Source organism: Felis catus, chromosome X (genome assembly GCF_018350175.1).
Source record: "Felis catus isolate Fca126 chromosome X, F.catus_Fca126_mat1.0, whole genome shotgun sequence".
NCBI lineage: Eukaryota > Metazoa > Chordata > Mammalia > Carnivora > Felidae > Felis > Felis catus.
Window position 1 is genome coordinate 124465209 of NC_058386.1, and position 20579 is coordinate 124485787.

A 20579-nucleotide genomic window follows, 5' to 3' on the forward strand; every position below is an offset into this window, starting at 1 on the left:
TTTCCTGTTGTTTTTCATTTTAGTCATTCTGGCAAGCATAAAGTAGTATCTCATTGTGGTTTTGATTTGTATTTCTCTGAGGATTAGCGATATTCAACATCTTTTCATGTGTCTGTTGGTAATCTGTATGTCTTCTTTGGGAAAATGTCTATTCAGCTCCTTGGCCCATTTTAGAGTCAGATTATGTGTGTGTGTGTGTGTGTGTGTGTGTGTGTGTGTGTGTGTGTGTGTGTATGTGTGTTGAGTTGTTAAGTTCTTTATATAGTTTGGGTATTAAACCCTTATTGGATATATCATTTGCTAGTATTTTCTCCTATTCAGTAGGTTGGGTTGCTCTTTCAATTTTTTTGGTTTCCTTCATTGTGCAAAAAAGCTTTTTGGTTGGTGTAGTCCCAATAGTATGGACATTTTACCAAAATTAACTCTTCAATCCATGAATACAGAATATCTCTCCATTTGTTTGTGTCTTTAATTTCTTTCATCAGTGTTTTTATAGGTTTTAGAGTACAGACCTTCCACTTCCTTGGTTAAATTTATTCCTAGCTATTTTAGTCTTTTTGGAGCAATTGTTAAAGGAATTGCTTTCTTAATTTCTCTTTCTGCTACATCATTATTAGTGCAAAGAAACACTATTGCTTTCTGGGTATTAATTTTGTATCCTGTAACTTTATTGAATTCATTTACTTCTTCTAGTAGTTTTTTGGTGGAGTCCTTAGGGTATTCCATGTATAGTATCATGTCATCTACAAATAGTGACAGTTTAACTTTTTATTTACCAATATGGATGCCTATTATTTCTTTTTTTGTCTAGTTGCTGTGGCTAGGATTTCCAGTACTATTCTAAATAAAAGTGTTGAGAATGTACATCCTTGTCTTGTTCTAGATCTTAGAGAAAAACTCTACGTTTTTCCCCATTGAGTATGATGTTAGCTATGGGCTTTTCATAAATGGCTTTTATGTTGAGGTATGTTTCCTCTAAACCTACTTTGTTGAGAGTTTTTATCATAAAGAGAGGCTGAATTCTGTCAGGTACTTTTTTTCTGCATCTCTTGAGATGATCATGTAATTTTTGTCCTTTTTTGTATTGATGTGGTGTATTACATTGATTGATTTGTGGATGTTGAACCACACCTGCATCTGCAAAATAAGTCCCACTTGATTGTGGTAAATGATCCTTTTAATGTATTATTGAATGTGGTTTACTAATGTTTTGTTGAGAATTTTTGCATGTTCATCAGATATATTGGCCTGTAGTTTTCCTTTTTAGTGGTCTCTTTCTCTGGTCTTGGTATACAGGATAAGATTGTCCTCATAGAATGAATTTGAAAGTTTTACTTCCTCTTCTATTTGTTGGAGTAGTTTAAAGAGAGTAAGTATTAACCCCTCTCTAAATGTTTGGTAAAGTTCACATGTGAATCCATCTGGTCTTGGACTTTTTTTTGGTAGTTTTTTGTTTACCAATTAAATTTTGTTGTCAGTTACACAAAAATAAACTCAAAATGGATGAAAGACCTAAATGTGAGACAGGAAACCATCAAAATCCTAGAGGAGAAAACAGGCAGCAACCTCTTTGACATCAGCCACAGAAATTTCTTGCTTGACACATTTCCAAAGGCAAGGGAAATAAAAGCAAAAATGAACTATTGGGATCTCATCAAGATAAAAAGATTCTGCACTGCAAAGGAAACAATCAACAAAACTAAAAGGCAACCAACACAATGGGAGAAGATATTTGCAAATTACATATCAGATACGGTGTTAGTATGCAAAATCTACAAAGAACGTGCTAAACTCAATACCCGAAAAACATAATCCAGTGAAGAAATGGGCAAAAGACATGAATAGACACTTTTCCAAAGACATCCAGATGGCCAACAGATATGAAAAGATACTCAACCTCACTCATCATCAGGGAAATACAAATCAAAACTACACTGAAATACCACTTCACATCAGTCAGAGTGACTAAAATTAACAACTCAGGAAACAGCAGATATTGATGAGGATGTAGAGACAAGGAGACCATCTAATGCTGTTGGTGGGAACGCAAACTGGTGTAGCCATTCTGGAAAACAGTGTGGAGGTTCCTAAAAAAAAGTAATAATAGAACTACCCTATGACCCAGCAAAACACTACTAGGAATTTATTCAAAGGATACAGGAATGCTGATTCACAGGGGCACATGTACCCCAATGTTTATAGCAGTGCTTTCAACAATAGCCAAATTATGGAAAAAGCCCAAATGTCTAATCAACTGATGAATGGATAAAGTGTGGTTTATATATACAATGGAATACTACTTGGCAATGAGAAAATGAAATCCTGTAATTTGCAACAACATGGATGGAACTGAAGGGTATTATGCTAAGTGAAATAAGTCAGTCAGAGAAAGACAGATATCATACGTTTCCACTCATATGTGGAATTTGAGAAACTTAACAGAAGACCATGGGGGAACAGAAGGGGAAAAATAGTTTCAAACAGAGAGGGAGGCAAACAATAAGAGACTCTTAAATACAGAGAACAGACTGAGGGTTGATTGAAGGGAGGAGGTATGGGGAGGGGAAAATGGGTGATGGGCTTGAGGAGGGCACTTGCTGGGATGAGCACTGGGTATTGTATGTAAGCAATGAATCATAACAATCTACCCCTGAAATGAAGAGCACACTATATACATTGTAGGTTAGCTAACTTGACAATAAATCTTACTAAAAAAAATAAAAGGGAGTCAGCATAGCATAAATAAGGAAGGCAGTGCAGTATAATGGGCTCTGAAATCAGACTCTTCCATGGGCATGGATCCCAGCTTACTTCTTAGTAGCTGTGCCATCATGGACAAATTATAGGACCTTTAGTGCCTTGGATTCTTCCTCTATATATGGAGATGATTATGGGACCCACCTCAATGGTTGGGAGGATTAAATGAGATAATTTTATGTAAAGTGTTTAGGGGGATGTTGACCCATAGTAAAGGCTCAATAAAAATCCATAGCTCTTAAATTAATTAATTAATTAATTTTGTTGCTAGTAATTAGTCTCTTTAGATTTTCTTTCTTCCTGATTCAGTGTTGAAAGAATGTATGTTTCCAGGAATTGATCCATTTCTTCTAAGTCATCGAATTTGTTGGAATATAATTTTCCAAAGTATTCTCTTATAATCCTTTGTATTTCTGTTGTGTCAGTTGTTACTTCTTCTTTCTGATTTTATTTACTTGGGTTCTTTTTATTTTTGTGTGGAAGCTTCTTTACTGTACATTATTGAGAGATAAATTTGACAAATCGGAGGAAATAACCAGAAATATTCTTATATTCAGGTTAAACTAGAAACCATGTAGTGAAGGAGGTCAACACAGTTACATCTATGATTGTAAAAATGGTCAAGGAACACACAAGATGAACATTTCCACCCTCTAGCAAGAGAATTCTTCACTTATATTGCATTAAGAAATCGTCACATGATGGTAATATTTTTTTAACATCTTTGAACTACACAGATGAAGTCTCTCTATGTCTGTCTCTCTGTCTCTCCCTCCTTTCCACCCTCTCTCCCTCTCTTCACATTGATTATAAAGAAAAAAAAGGTCACTGGCTATTTAAAGCAATTAATCAAATATACTCCAATATAAACCATAGTTCCACAAATACTTTAAAAATAGGATTTCAGGGGACACCTGGGTGGCTCAGTCAGTTGGGCGTCCGACTTCAGCTCAGGTCATGATCTTGCGGTCTGTGAGTTCGGGCCCCATGTTGGGCTCTGTGCTGAGAGCTCAGAGCCTGGAGCCTGCTTCAGATTCTGTGTCTCCCTCTCTCTAAGAGAGCATATTCATGCTCTGTCTCTCTCTCTAAATAAACATTAAAAAGTTTAAGAATATGATTTTTTAAGGTAAATATTATACCTCCTTCTGGCAACCATCAATTTGTTCTCTATAGTTACGAGTTTGTTATTTTGATTTTGGGAATTGGTGGGATGGGTGAAATAGCTGAAGGGGATCAAGATTATACTTATCATGACGAGCACTGAGTAATGTATACAATTGTTGAATCACTATATGGTATACCTTAAACCAATATAACACTGTATACCAACTATACTGGAATTAAAAATTTTTTTTAAAAAGTAAGTATTCTAAATTTTCATCTTTTGTGACTTTGGTGGACAAGTTTTTCTATATCACTTTTATGTACATTTTTATTCTGTTTCAGTGGTATTCACACAGGCTAAGCTAGGATAAAAAGAGTAATTTAAACACCAAGTATTTTGGGAGAAAAATCATTAGAAAATTCTTTTATAAATAGCATTTGATTGACTTAAACTACTTGTTCTCAGCATATTTGACTTAATTCAACCAGTTTTTTCAAGTTAATTTGATTAAGTAAATTCACTGTATATTCAAGATCTTTATTTTTTTAATTTAGGATATTTATTTCCTTTATCATCATTTAAAAATACATATTTTATATTTGATCTATTACCAGACGGCAACATGCAGAAGAATGAACACGGACCACTCGTTTTTTCTTGATGAGTCTGGCTAAGGTTTTATCAACTTTGTCTATCTTTTCAAAGAACAACTTTGTAATTTTACTGATTATTCTATTGATTTTTTTAATTTTGATTTCATTTATTTCTGTTCTTAATTACTTCTTTCCTTCTAATCACCTTCGGCTTTGTTTGTTCCTCTTTTTCCAGTTCCTTTAAATATAATTTGAGCTTTCTCTTATTTTTTAAGATAGGCCTGTATCACTATATATTTCCTTCTTAGAACTGCTTTCACTGTAATCCAAAGATTTTGGACCATTGTGGTTTTAAAAATGTTTTTAAGTTTATTTATTTATTTTGAGAGAGAAACAGAGCAAGCAGGGGAAAGGCAGAGAGGGAGAGGGAGAGAGAGAATCCCAAGCAGGCTCTGCAGTGTCAGCTCAAACCTCCATGTGGAACTCAAACTCACGAACTGTGACATAATGACCTGAGCCACAACCAAGAGTTGGACACTTAGCAGACTGAGCTACCTAGGCACCACTGGACCATTGTGTTTTCATTTTCATTGTCTCCATGTATTTGTTATTAATTACCTTTAATTGATTACTTAATTGACTCATCAGTTGTTTAGTTTCATGTTGTTTAGCCTGTATATATTTGTGTTTTTTTCCAGTTTTTTTTTCTTGTGATTGATTTCTAGTTTCATATCATTATGGTTGGAAAAGAAGCATGCTATGATTTCAATATTCCTAAATTTATTGAGACTTGTTTGTGGCCTAACATGTGACCTATTCTGCAGCATGTTACATGTGTCCTTGAAAAGAGTGTGTATTCTGTTGTTTTAGATTGATGTTACGTCCATTTGTCTAAGGTGTCATTGAGAGACATTGCTTCCTTATTGGTTTTCTGCCTAGATGACCTATCCATTGATGTAAGTGGGATATTGAAGTCTCCTATTCTTCTATTGCCATCAATTTCTTTCTTTATGTTCATTAATACTTACTTCATGTATTTAGGTATTCCATTTTGGGGTATATAGATATTTATAATTTTTATATCCTCTTGCTGTATTGACTCTTTTATCATTATGTAATTCCCTTCTTTGTCTCTTATTACAGTCTTTGTTAAACTCTGTTTTGTCTAATATAAATACTGCTACCAGGCTTCTTTTTTTTTCATTTCTATTTGCATGGTAAATGTTTTTCCATCCCTTTACTTTCAATGTGTCTTTGGTTTTTTGTTTTTTTTGTTTTTTAATTTTTTTCAATGTTTATTTATTTTTGGGACAGAGAGAGACGGAGCATGAACGGGGGAAGGGCAGAGAGAGAGGGAGACACAGAATCTGAAACAGGCTCCAGGCTCTGAGCCATCAGCCCAGAGCCTGACGCGGGGCTCGAACTCACGGACCGCGAGATTGTGACCTGGCTGAAGTCGGACGCTTAACCGACTGCGCCACCCAGGCGCCCCTTCAGTGTGTCTTTGGATCTGAGATGAGTCTCTTATAGGCAGCATATAAATGGATAGACTTTTAAAAAAATCCATTCCACGACACTATGTCTTCTGATTCAAGCACTTAGGTCATTTACATTTAAATCAATTACTGATAGGTAGGTACTTATTGTAATTTTCTTTATTTGTTTTCTGGTTGTTTTTGTAGTTATCTGTTCCTTTCTTCCCTTGCTCTCTTTTGTAGTGATTGAGCAGTTTCTGTGGTGTTCTGTTTGGCTTTTTTTTTCTCTTTCTTTTCTTTTTTTTAAAAATCTTTGGACCTGGAGGAAGATGGCAGCATAGGAGGATGCTAGGCTCACCTTGTCCTGCTGGTCGCTTAGATTCCACCCACATCTGCCTAAATAACCCAGAAAACCACCGGAAGACTAGCAGAATGGAATCTCCAGAGACAAGTGTAGACAAGAGGCCCATGGAAGAGGGTAGGAAGGGCAAAGAGGCGGTGTGCGCTACATGGACCAGTGGGAGGGGCAGCCCACCTGGCAAGGCAGAGCCCTCGAGTCTGGCTTGCAAAAGCAGAGGGGCCGGACAGAATGAGTTCTGACATCCAGTGGGACTTATGGAATGTTATAAGTCAACAGCTCTGCTTGGAGAGCGGGAGGGTGAGGGGATGCTGGGAGGGAGAGTTGTTGAGCCCCAGAAGACAGCTCAGCTAAGTGGGGAACTAAGGCGCTGGCCAGTGCCATCTCCCTCTCCCATCCCCCAGCCGAAATCCCAAAGAGAACCAGTTCCCATCACCGAACTTGCTTGCACTGTGCACAAACACCCAACGCTGTGCTTTTGTGGATCCATCCCTCCAACGGGTCTGCCTGCCTCCCTCCTGGTGCTGTAGGGCCCCTTCAGCAGGGGACCACCAGTGGCAAAGCAGGGAAAACCTGCCCCTCCCGCCCCTGTTCACCTTGAGGAGGCACCCTGGCTAATATGCCAGATCCCATCGAAGCAGCACCACAAGACTGGCAGTGTGCAAGTAGCCCAGAAAGGGGCCACACCACTCCACAGTGAGTCCTGCCCCTGGGAGAGGGGAAGATAAGGTACACACCAGTCTGACTGTGGCCCCAGCTGTGGGCTGAAGGCAGACATCTGGTCTGACTGGGGCCCCACCCACCAACACAAGATACTCCAGACAGCACAGAGGAAGTGCCCTGCAGTTTGGAGCCACCTAGGGACTATGCAAAATGGTGAAATGGAAGAACTCTCCTCAAAAGAAACTCCAGGAAGTAGCAACAGCTAACAAATTGATCAAAAACTATTTAAGCATTATAACAGAACAAGAATTTAAAACAATATTCATAAAATTAATCGCTGGGCTTGAAAAAAGTATAGAGGACAGCAGAGAATCTATTGCTACAGAGATCAAGGGACTAAGAAATAGTCATGAGGAGCTAAAAAATGCGATAAATGAGGTGCAAAATAAACTGGAGGCGACCACAGCTCAGATTGAAGAGGCAGGGGAGAGAATAGATGAATTAGAAGATAAACTTATGAAAAAAGAGGAAGCTGAGAAAAAGATAAAAAAAAATCCAGGAGTCTGAGGGGAGAATTAGGGACCTAAGTGATGCAATCAAATGGAACAATATCCATATTATAGGAATTCCAGAAGAGGAAGAGAGAGAGAAAGGGGCTGAAGGTATACTTGAACAAATCATAGCTGAGAACTTCCCTGATCTGGGGAAGGAAAAAGGCACTAAAATCCAAGAGGCACAAAGATCTCCCTTCAGACATAACTTGAATCTATCTTCTGCACAACATATCATAGTGAAACTGGCAAATTACAAGGATAAAGAGAAAATTCTGAAAGCAGCTAGGGATAAACAGGCTCTAACTTACAAAGGGAGACCCATAAGACTAGTGGCAGATCTAACTGCTGAAACTTGGCAGGCCAAAAAGGAATGGCAGGAAATCTTCAATGTGATGGAAATTACAGGGGAAGATGGTGGCATAGGAGGACGCTGGGCTCACTGTGCTTGCTGCTGATCACTTAGATTCCACCTACACCTGCCTAAATAACCGAGAAAACCACCAGAGGATTAGGAGAACGGAGTCTCGGGAGCCAAGTACAGACGAGAAGCCGACAGAAGAGGGTAGGAAGGGCGGAGAGGCGGTGTGCGCTGCACGGACTGCCGGGAGGGAGCCAGGGTGGAGGGGCAGCCTGCCGGCCAAGCAGAGCCCCCGAGTCTGGCTTGCAAAAGCGGAGGGGCCGGACGGAGTGTGTTCCGACAGCAAGCGCGACTTAGCATCTGAAAGGTCATAAGTTAACAGCTCTGCTCAGAAAGCGGGAAGGCTGGAGGACAAAGGGAGGGAGAATTACTGAGCTCCCAGAGGACAGAGCTCAGTTTGGCTGGGAACAAAGGCGCTCACCAGCGCCATCTCCCTCGCCCATCCCCCAGCCAAAATCTCAAATGGAATCGGTTCCTGCCAGGGAACTTGCTTGCTCGACGCAAACACCCAAAACTGTGCTTCTGGGGAGCCACCCCTCCAGCAGCGGGTCTGACTCCCTCCTGCTGCCACAGGGCCCCTCCTGAAGTGGATCACCTAAGGAGAAGTGAGCTAAGCCTGCCCCTCCTGCCCCCATGCACCTTGCCTACCCACCCCAGCTAATACGCCAGACCCCCAGCACCACAAGCCTGGCAGTGTGCAAGTAGCCCAGATGTGCCACACCACCCCACAGTGAATCCTGCCCCTAGGAGAGGGTAAGAGAAGGCACACACCAGTCAGACTGTGGCCCGAGCGGTGGGCTGGGGGCAGACATCAGGTCTGACTGCGGCCCTGCCCACCAACTCCAGTTATACACCACAGCACAGGGGAAGTGCCCTGCAGGTCCGCACCACTCCAGGGACTATCCAAAATGACCAAACGGAAGAATTCCCCTCAAAAGAATCTCCAGGAAATAACTAAAGCTAATGAACTGATCAAAAAGGATTTAAATAATATAACAGAAAGTGAATTTAGAATAATAGTCATAAAATTAATCACTGGGCTTGAAAACAGTATAGAGGACAGCAGAGAATCTCTTGCTACAGAGATCAAGGGACGAAGGAACAGTCAGGAGGAGCTGAAAAACGCTTTAAACGAGATGCAAAATAAAATGGAAATGACGACAGCTCGGATTGAAGAGGCAGAGGAGAGAATAGGTGAACTAGAAGATAAAGTTATGGAAAAAGAGGAAGCTGAGAAAAAGAGAGATAAAAAAATCCAGGAGTATGAGGGGAAAATTAGAGAACTAAGTGATACACTAAAAAGAAATAATATACACATAATTGGTATCCCAGACGAGGAAGAGAGAGGGAAATGTGCTGAAGGTGTACTTCATCAACTGATGAATGGATAAAGAAATTGTGGTTTATATACACAATGGAATATTACGTGGCAATGAGAAAAAATGAAATATGGCCTTTTGTAGCAACGTGGATGGAACTGGAGAGTGTGATGCTAAGTGAAATAAGCCATACAGAGAAAGACAGATACCATATGGTTTCACTCTTATGTGGACCCTGAGAAACCTAACAGGAACCCATGGGGGAGGGGAAGGAAAAAAAAAAGAGGTTAGAGTGGGAGAGAGCCAAAGCATAAGGGACTGTTAAAAACTGAGAACAAACTGAGGGTTGATGGGGGGTGGGAGGGAGGAGAGGGTGGGTGATGGGTATTGAGGAGGGCACCTTTTGGGATGAGCACTGGGTGTTCTATGGAAACCAATTTTTCAATAAATTTCATAAAAAAAAAAGAAATAATAGCTGAGAACTTCCCTGAACTGGGGAAGGAAAAAGGCATTGTAATCCAAGAGGCACAGAGAAATCCCTTCAGAAGTAACTTGAATCAATCTTCTGCATGACATATCATAGTGAAACTGGCAAAATACAAGGATAAAGAGAAAATTCTGAAAGCAGCAAGGGATAAACGTGCCCTAACATATAAAGGGAGATCTATAAGACTCGTAACTGATCTCTCTTTTGAAACTTGGCAGGCCAGAAAGATGGCAGGAGATCGTCAATGTGATGAACAGAAAAAATATGCAGCCGAGACTCCTTTATCCAGAAAGTCTGTCATTTAGAATAGAAGGAGAGATAAAGGTCTTCCCAAACAAACAAAAACTGAAGGGATTCATCACCACTAAACCAGCCCTACAAGAGATCCTAAGGTGGATCCTGTGAGACAAAGTACCAGAGATATCGCTAAAAGCATAAAACATACAGACATCACAATGACTCTAAGCCCGTATCTTTCTATAATAACACTGAATGTAAATGGACTAAATGCACCAACCAAAAGATATAGGGTATCAGAATGCATAAAAAAACAAGACCCATCTATTTATTGTCTACAAGAGACTCATTTTAGACCTGAGGACACCTTTAGATTGAGAGTGAGGGGATGGAGAACTATTTATCATGCTACTGGAAGCCGAAAGAAAGCTGGAGTAGCCATACTTATATCAGACAAACTAGACTTTAAATTAAGGGCTGTAACAAGAGATGAAGAAGGGCATTATATAATAATTATAGGGTCTAACCATCAGGAAGAACTAACAGTTATAAATGTCTATGTGCCGAATACCGGAGCCCCCAAATATATAAAACAATTACTCATAAACATAAGCAACCTTATTGATAAGAATGTGGTAATTGCAGGGGACTTTAACACCCCACTTACAGAAATGGACAGATCATCTAGACACACGGTCAATAAAGAAACAAGGGCCCTGAATGATACATTGGATCAAATGGACTTGACAGATATATTTAGAACTCTGCATGCCAAAGCAACAGAATATACTTTCTTCTCGAGTGCACATGGAACATTCTCCAAGATAGATCATATACTGGGTCACAAAACAGCCCTTCATAACTATACAAGAATTGAAATTATACCATGCGTACCTTCAGACCACAATGCTATGAAGCTTGAAATCAACCACAGGAAAAAGTCTGGAAAACCTCCAAAAGCATGGAGGTTAAAGAACACCCTACTAACGAATGAGTGGGTCAACCAGGCAATTAGAGAAGAAATTAAAAAATATATGGAAACAAATGAAAATGAAAATACAACAATCCAAATGCTTTGGGATGCAGCGAAGGCAATCCTGAGAGGAAAATACATTGCAATCCAGGCCTATCTCAAGAAACAAGAAAAATCCCAAATACAAAATCTAACAGCACACCTAAAGGAAATAGAAGCAGAACAGCAAAAGCAGCCTAAACCCAGCAGAAGAAGAGAAATAATAAAGATCAGAGCAGAAATAAACAATATAGAATCTAAAAATCTGTAGAGCAGATCAACGAAACCAAGAGTTGGTTTTTTGAAAAAATAAACAAAATTGACAAACCTCTAGCCAGGCTTCTCAAAAAGAAAAGGGAGATGACCCAAGTAGATAAAATTATGAATGAAAATGGAATGATTACAACCAATCCCTCAGAGATACAAACAATTATCAGGGAATACTATGAAAAATTATATGCCAACAAATTGGACAACCTGGAAGAAATGGACAAATTCCTAAACACCCACATTCTTCCAAAACTCAATCAGGAGGAAATAGAAAGCTTGAACAGACCCATAACCAGCGAAGAAATTGAATCAGTTATCAAAAATCTCCCAACAAATAAGAGTCCAGGACCAGATGGCTCCCCAGGGGAGTTCTACCAGACGTTTAAAGCAGAGATAATACCTATCCTTCTCAAGCTATTCCAAGAAATAGAAAGGGAAGGAAAACTTCCAGACTCCTTCAATGAAGCCAGTATTACTTTGATTCCCAAACCAGACAGAGACCCAGTAAAAAAAGACAACTACAGGCCAATATCCCTGATGAATATGGATGCAAAAATCCTCAATAAGATACTAGCAAATCGAGTTCAACAGCATATAAAAAGAATTATTCTCCATGATCAAGTGGGATTCATTCCTGGGATGCAGGGCTGGTTCAACATTTGCAAATCAATCAACGTGATACATCACATTAATAAAAGAAAAGATAAGAACCATATGATCCTGTCAATCGATGCAGAAAAGGCCTCTGACAAAATCTAGCACCTTTCTTAATAAAAACCCTTGAGAAAGTCGGGATAGAAGGAACATACTTAAACATCATAAAAGCCATTTATGACAAGCCCACAGCTAACATCATCCTCAATGGGGAAAAACTGAGATCTTTCCCCCTGAGATCAGGAACACAACAGGGATGCCCACTCTCACTGCTGTTGTTTAACATAGTGTTGGAAGTGCTAGCATCAGCAATCAGACAACAAAAGGAAATCAAAGGCATCAAAATTGGCAAAGATGAAGTCAAGCTTTCACTTTTTGCAGATGACATGATATTATACATGGAAAATCCTATAGATTCCACCAAAAGTCTGCTGGAACTGATACATGAGTTTAGCAAAGTCGCAGGATACAAAATCAATGTACAGAAATCAGTTGCATTGTTATACACAAACAACGAAGCAACAGAAAGACAAATAAAGAAACTGATCCCATTCACAATTGCACCAAGAAGCATAAAATACCTAGGAATAAATCTAACCAAAGATGTAAAAGATCTGTATGCTGAAAACTATAGAAAGCTTATGAAGGTAATTGAAGAAGATATAAAGAAATGGAAAAACATTCCGTGCTCATGGATTGGAAGAATAAATATTGTTAAAATGTCAATACTACCCAAAACAATCTACATATTCAATGCAATCCCAATCAAAATTGCTCTGGCATTCTTCTCGAAGCTAGAACAAGCAATCCTAAAATTCATATGGAACCACAAAAAAAAAAAAAAAACCCAAATAGCAAAAGTAATATTGATGAAGAAGACCAAAGCAGGAGACATCACAATCCCAGACTTTAGCCTCTACTACAAAACTGTAATCATCAAGACAGCATGGTATTGACACAAAAACAGACACATGGGCCAATGGAATAGAATAGAAACCCGAGAATTTGACCCATAAAAGTATGGCCAACTAATTTTTGACAAAGCAGGAAAGAATATCCAATGGAAAAGACAGTCTATTTAACAAATGGTGCTGGGAGAATTGGACAGCAACATGCAGAAGAATGAAACTAGACCACTTTCTTACACCATTCCCAAAAATTAACTCAAAATGGATGAAGGACCTGAATGTGAGACAGGAAACCATCAAAACCCTAGAGGAGACAGCAGGAAAAAAACCTGTCTGACCTCAGCTGTGGCAATTTCTTACTTGACACATCTCCAAAAGCAAGGGAATTAAAAGCAAAAATGAACTATTGTGACCTCATGAAGATAAAAAGCTTCTGTACTGCAAAGGAAACAATCAACAAAACTAAAAGGTAACCAACGGAAAGGGAAAAGATATTTGCAAATGACATATCTGACAAGGGCCAGTATCCAAAATCTATAAAGAACTCACCAAACTCTACACATGAAAAACAAATAATCCAGTGTAGAAATGGGCAGAAGAGATGAATAGACACTTTTCCAAAGAAGACATCCAGATGGCCAACAGGCACATGAAAAGATGCTCAACGTCGCTCCTCATCAGGGAAATAGAAATCAAAGCCACACTGAGATACCATCTCACGCCAGTCAGAGTGACTAAAATGAACAAATCAGGAGACTATAGATGCTGGCGAGGATGTGGAGAAACGGGAACCCTGTTGCACTATTGGTGGGAATGCAAACTAGTGCAGCCGCTCTGGAAAACAGTGTGGAGGTTCCCAAAAAAATGAAAAATATATCTACCCTATGACTCAGCAATTGCACTGCTAGGAATTTACCCAAGGGATACAGGAGTGCTGATGCATAGGGGCACTTGTACCCCAATGGTTATAGCAGCACTCTCAACAATAGCCAAGTAATGGAAAGAGCCTAAATGTCCATCAACTGATGAATGGATAAAGAAATTGTGGTTTATATACACAATGGAATACTACATGGCAATGAGAAAGAATGAAATATGGCCTTTTGTTGCAATGTGGATGGAACTGGAGAGTGTTATGCTAAGTGAAATAAGTCATACAGAGAAAGATACCATATGTTTTCACTCTTATGTGGACCCTGAGAAATTAACAGGAACCCATGGGGGAGGGGAAGGAAAAAAAAAAAAACAGGTTAGAGTGGGAGAGAGCCAAAGCATAAGAGACTCTTAAAAACTGAGAACAAACTGAGGGTTGATGGGGGGTGGGATGAAGGGGAGGGTGGATGATGGATATTGAGGAAGGCACCTGTTGGGATGAGCACTGTTATTTGACAAAAAAATTCATATTAAAAAAATTTAATGTTCATTTTGAGAGAGAGAGAGTGACCAGGGTGGGGAAAGAGAGAGACAGGGAGACAAAGGATCCAAAGTGGACTCCTCGTTGAGAATGGAAAGCCCGATGCAGGGCTCAATCTCACAAATTGTGTGATCATGACCTGAGCTCAAGTCAGACGCTCAACCGAGTCATCTAGGTGCCCCTCTTTATTATCTGTGTCTATTAGGCGTTTTGGGTTTGTGGTTACCATGAGGTCAATATATAACATCCTAAGTATATAGCAGTCTATATTAAGTTGATGGTCATTTAAGGTCAAACATATTCTAAAAGAAAAACTCTGCTTTTCTTTTTTACTCCCTCCTCCATGATTTATGTATATGCTGTTATATTTCACATGTTTTATTCATAATTTTATTATGTCTAATTATGGCCATTTCTTTTCCACTTAAGTCTCTTTAACATTTCTTGTAAGGGTAGTTTAGTGGTGATAAACTCTTCTGACTTTTGTTTTTCTGGAAAACTCTTGATCTCTCCTTCAATTCTGTATAATAACTTTGTGAGGTAGAGTATTCTTGGTTATAGGATATATTTTTTTCTTTCAACACTTTGAATATATCATGCCAGTGACTCTAATTTGGGCAAGGCACTGCTGAGAGTACTGTGGGCTCTAGTGTCCTTGACCTGGCTTGTGGGGCAGTGGTCTATGTTGAAATATGTGAGTTGAGGAAATTTGGGGCTGCTAGCATTATCCTTCCATCAAACATTTGGTAACTAAAGTGGTGTTGTTCCTCAGAGAAAAGTATGCCATTGTTCTCACTCTCAGAATCAGAGACATGTCTAAGAGATTTTTTGCCCAATTGATTCATGCAATTTATTATATTGTTACCTCTTCTTTTTTTTTCTGGTTTCTTAAGTGAAGACTTGGGGCACTGGTTTAAGGTTAATATTTTCTGAGGTACCCATCTACTGTTATCAGCTTTCCTCTTAGCACTGCTTTATGACATATTTTTTATTTTATTCAATTGAAAATGTTTTGCAATTTCTTTTGAGTTCTTCTTTGACTCATGGTTTATTTAGCATTGTATTATTTAGTTCCCAAATACATTGAGATTTTCCAGATATTCACTTTCTAATTTTTCCCACTGTGGTGAGAGAACATACTTTGCATGTTGTAAGTTCTTTTAATTTTTTTATGATAAAGAATATGGTCTATTTTGGTAAAGGTTGTAGGTATATTTGAAAAGGATGTATATTCTGCTGTTGTTGATTGGAATGTTGTATAAATGCCACTCAAGTCAAGTTGGTTGATACTGTGGCTCCTGTTTCTACTACCTTTACCTATTTTCTGCCTACTGGTACATTGCTTATTGAGAAAGGAGTGTTGAAATCTCTACTATAACTAAAGATCATATCTTTCTCCTTTCAGTTCTCAATTTTTGTTTCATGTGGTTAGATGCTCTGTGATTAGGTACATAAATATTTAGGATCATTATGTACTCTTAATGAATTGACCCCTTTGTTATAAAATGGTCCTCTTTATTGCTAACAGTATTTTTGCTCTAATATTTTCTTTTTCTGATATTAAAATAGCTACTCCAATCTTCTTTTAATTAGTGTTAACATGGTGCACCATTTTCCATCCTTTTACTTTTATTTACAGCTTTGTATTTAAGGTGGGTTTCTCTCAGTAATTTTGCATTCTGATTTTTAAAAAATACAATTTGACCATCTCTGCCTTTAAAAATGGATGCTTAAGACTGCTGAGGTGATTCAGTGGTTAAGTGTCTAACTCTTGGTTTTAGCTCAGGTCATGATCTCACAGTTCATGGGTTCGAGCCCCACATCAGGATCTGCGCTGACAGTTCGGAACCTGCTTGGGCTTCTCCCTCTCTCTTTCTCTCTCTCTGCCCCTCTGATCATGTTTTCTCTCTCTCTAAAAATAAATAAACATTTAAAAATAAAATGGATGTTTAAATTATTTATATTTAATGTGATGATTCATATGGTTGTTCTTACTTTTCTATTTGTTTCATCTTTTTGTTACATTTTCTTCTTTTTCTGCCTTATCAACCAACTATTTCTATTATTACATTTTTATAACCTTTTTTGCTTTATTAGCTATAATTTTTCTTTAAGTTCTATAGCACACTTTCTTATCACAATCTGCCAACAAGTAATATTATATCATGCCATGTACAGTATAAAAACCTTTCAACAGTACATTTCTATTTCATTTTCTCCTGGCCTCTGTGCTATTGTTATCATACATTTTCCTCATATATATATTTTAAGCCACATAATACACTGTCATTATTTTTGCTTTAGTCATTCATCATTTAAATAGATTGGGGAAAAAACTGCTTTATATTTACCCACACAGGTTTTTATTTGTGTTGCTCTTCCTTCCTTTCTATAGATCCTTATTTCTATCTGGCATTGTTTTCCTTCTGCCTGATGTATTTTCATTTACATTTACATTACATTACATTTAAATTACATTCATTTCTTGTAGTACAGACATGCTGATGAATTTTTCAGCTTCTAGTGTCTGAAAAAGTATTCATTTTGCCTATATGTTTAAAGTACATTAACTCTGGTTACAGAATTATAGATTGACAGTTTTTTTCCAGTACTTCAAAGCTGTCACTAACTACATTCTTGCTTGCTTATTTCTGACAAGAAGCAAAATTGTCCCTCTATACATAATGTTTATTTTTCCTTCCAATATTTTACTTAAATTCAAGTTACTTTATATAAAGTGTAGTACTGGTTTCAGGGATAGACTTTAGTGATTCATCACCTACATACAACACCCAATGTTCATCATAACAAGTGCCCTCCTTAATGTCTATCACCCAGTTAAGCCCATTGCCCGACCCACATCCCCTCTAGCAAGCCTCAGTTTGTTCTCTATAGTTAACAGTATTTTATGGTTTGCTGCCCTCTGCCATTTTATTTTATTTTATTTTATTTTATTTTATTTTATTTTATTTTATTTTATTTTATTTTATTTTTCCTTCTTTTCCCCTATGTTCACCTGTTTTGTTTCTTAAACTCCACATATGAGTAAAATCATATGGTATTCGTCTTTCTCTGACAGACTTATTTCACTTAGCATAATACACTCTAATTCCACCCAACTTATTGCAAATGGCAAGATTTCATTCCTTTTGATGGATGAGTAATATTTTATTGTATACCACATCTTCTTTACTCATTCATCAGTTGATGGAAATTTGGGCTCTTTCTATAGTTCACCTATTGTTGATAATGCTTCTATAAACCCTGGGGTGCAAGTACCCCTTTAAATCAGTGTTTTTATATCCTTTGGATAACTACCTAGTAGTGCAATTGCTGGGTCATAGGGTAGTTCTATTTTTAACCTTTTCAGGAACTTCCATACAGTCTTCCAGAATGGCTGTACCAGTTTGCATTCCCACCAGCAGGGTAGAAGTGTTCCCCTTTCTCCACATCCCCACCAACATTTGCTGTTTCCTTAGGGTAGTTCTATTTTTAACCTTTGCAGGAATCTCCATACTGTCTTCCAGAGTGGCTGCTCCAGTTTGCATTCCTACCAAGAGGGTAGAAGTGTCTCTATTTCTCCACATCCTCACCAACATTTGTTGTTTCCTAACTTAATTTTAGCCACAATGTTTTGTTTTAGTCTGTTTGCTTTGAAGATGTTCTCTTTATATGAAGGGGAGCAGAAAATTTATTTGAAAAAAATGGTCAAAAACATTCTAAATTTGATAAAAGTTTTAATTCTCTCAAACCAAGAAGGTCAACAAATAAGAAACATGAGTAGGGGTGCCTGGGTGGCTCAGCCAGTTAAGCGTCCGACTTTGGCTCAGGTCATGATCTTGCAATTCCTGGGTCTGAGCCCCACATTGGGCTCTGTGCTGACAGCTTAGGGCTTGGATCCTGCTTTGGATTTTGTGTCTCCCTCGCTCTCTGCCCCTACCCCACTCTCACTCTGTCTCTCTCTCTATCTCTCTCTCTCAAAAATAAATAACATTAAAAAATAAGAAGCATGAATAAAATTTCACAAAGGGATATGATCAAATAGCTTAAAACTAGTGATAAAGGTAAATCTGGTCCCTGTTACTCTATGTTAGCCAGAAGCCAAAAGCTCCACCCATATTTTTCATGGGTAGTCAAATTCTACATGTCTACAACCAATTAACTTCCACCTACTCCCCTGCTTTCTTTGTTCCAAGCACACTTCAAAAGAAACAGAATAAAACAAAATAGTACTGTCCCTCTTCCAACGTCCCTTATTGTAGAAAGTAGCACCACTCAGTCATCCATGCCAACAACCTAGAAGTTATCTTTTTCTCCCTCCTTTTACCAGCCCCATAATTTAATCAGTCACCAAATTCTCTACATTCCCACAGCCATCACTTTCATCCTGGACAACTGCAATTGATTTGTAACTGGTCTTCTATTCCTCAGGAATATTGTCCTGATCCAATCATTATTTATACCAAAGCAAGTGTCATACATCCTTCATCTAAAAACAACAACAACAAAAACTGCAAACATATCTTCAACTTTACTTAATAAGTGAGTTTATTATAATGGTATGGATATAGTAATTTCAACACCATTTTATGTATTTTGTAGGACCGAGAAAATGAGTAAATCAATGAATGCTGTGTTGAACTGAACTTAATGGTATCAGTACAAACTCATTATACATGCATACACACATATTTGTACATATGTATGTGTGTGTATGTATATATAGAAATATATACAGGTATGTGTATATATGTGTATATATTATGTGTGTCTATATACACACACACAATATACACATGTTATATAGATATATGTAAATACATATGAATATACATTAAATTTTTAATTTTTTTATTTTCTAATTCTGTCTGATGAAAGTTTCTAAAATCAATGACACCCTACTAGCAATGAATACACCTAGCACTCAGAAGTTGAACTTTAAATATACTGTAATTTCCCACAAAAATGTGCCATGTATTCTTGGAAAAAGTGGCTGCTTCCTGGGAAGGGAATAAGGGAAAATTACAAGATAAATGTGGAATATACCGTTATGCCAAAAAGTAAAAAGGTGCCCCAAATATGTGAAGAACAGATCAAAAGGAAACAGAAGCCAGCTTGAATAGGCTTCTGCTAGGCAAATATGGAAAATTATGGACATAAATTCTAATTAAAATGAATAATATTAATGGATTACAATTCATTGAATAAAATATGAATCCATATATTGATGATAATAGTTACCTAATTAAAGAGAAGGGTTTTTTTCCTTACAATAGAATACCATCTAATAAATATAGAGGAATAATACATTTAGAAAATCACCATTTGCAACCATAACAGTTATTATTCATGTAAGGATATTTAATAGTTACTATAATGATTGCATGCAACCTGAATTAGGAATATAATAATCTCAAAGTACTTCCTCACAAATTACTTATAGATTATAAACTTTAAAAAAAGGTGATTTTAAACTGGAATAACTTCGTGAACATCAAAGTGAACATTACCAATAATGGGCCAAATAGACATCATATCCCTTTTGGAAAAATGCACTAAGAGAGATATGATTAAATCTGTGTATTTCCTCTAAAAATGAATAAGGAAAATCTAATGCCATGAAAGACAAAGAAAATCTGAGTAAATTATACCAAATTATAGGCTGAAGATATGTGAAAATAAATGCTATGCATAATCCTGGATTGAATCCTATATCAATGGAAAATGCTATATAGAACACTTTTGGGACAAGTGGCAAAAATTAAATATCAACTACAGATCAGAACACAGTATAATGTCAGGTTACATTTTCTGAATTTATAATTGCATTGTAATTTTGTAAATTAATTTATTTGTTCTAAGGAAAAGCACATTGAAGTATTTAGGGACAAAGGGGTACGATATCTGCAACTAGTTCTCAAATGGTTCAGGAAAAAATCAAACTCATACATTTGCATACTTGCCATTTAAGTATAGCCCATGATGTACTCTGATGCATTTATCTCATTGTGATCATACGGCTAATGATACTAAACTAATGGCCAGCCAAGATCCCACCTAGGCAGCAGGTTGCTCCTCATTGGAAGTTCAGGCTGACATGTGCTGAGGGTTTTGAGAGCAAAGGTATGTTTCCCAGATATGCCGGGGCCAAGCCTCCCATTTAGGCAGGGATTGGTCTTTTGATACCAGAAATGGGCTTTGTCAAATATTAGTGTATATTACATGCATTTAGCTAAGTGAAATTCAGAATTTTCCAAAACCATACCAGAGAGATTGACCATTGAAATGAAAGGTTAGAACTAATTTCTACTGCTCAGAGGGAAGAAACTTAACTTTACACTAAACCCATTGGTCA

General features: G+C 37.7%; 1 protein-coding gene across 1 annotated transcript in view; it reads right to left on the reverse strand.

The window, feature by feature from the left end:
- GABRA3 (gamma-aminobutyric acid type A receptor subunit alpha3) overlaps positions 1-20579 on the reverse strand; it is a 366533-nt gene that overhangs the window by 205775 nt on the left and 140179 nt on the right. The gene's annotated exons all lie outside the window — the stretch shown is intronic.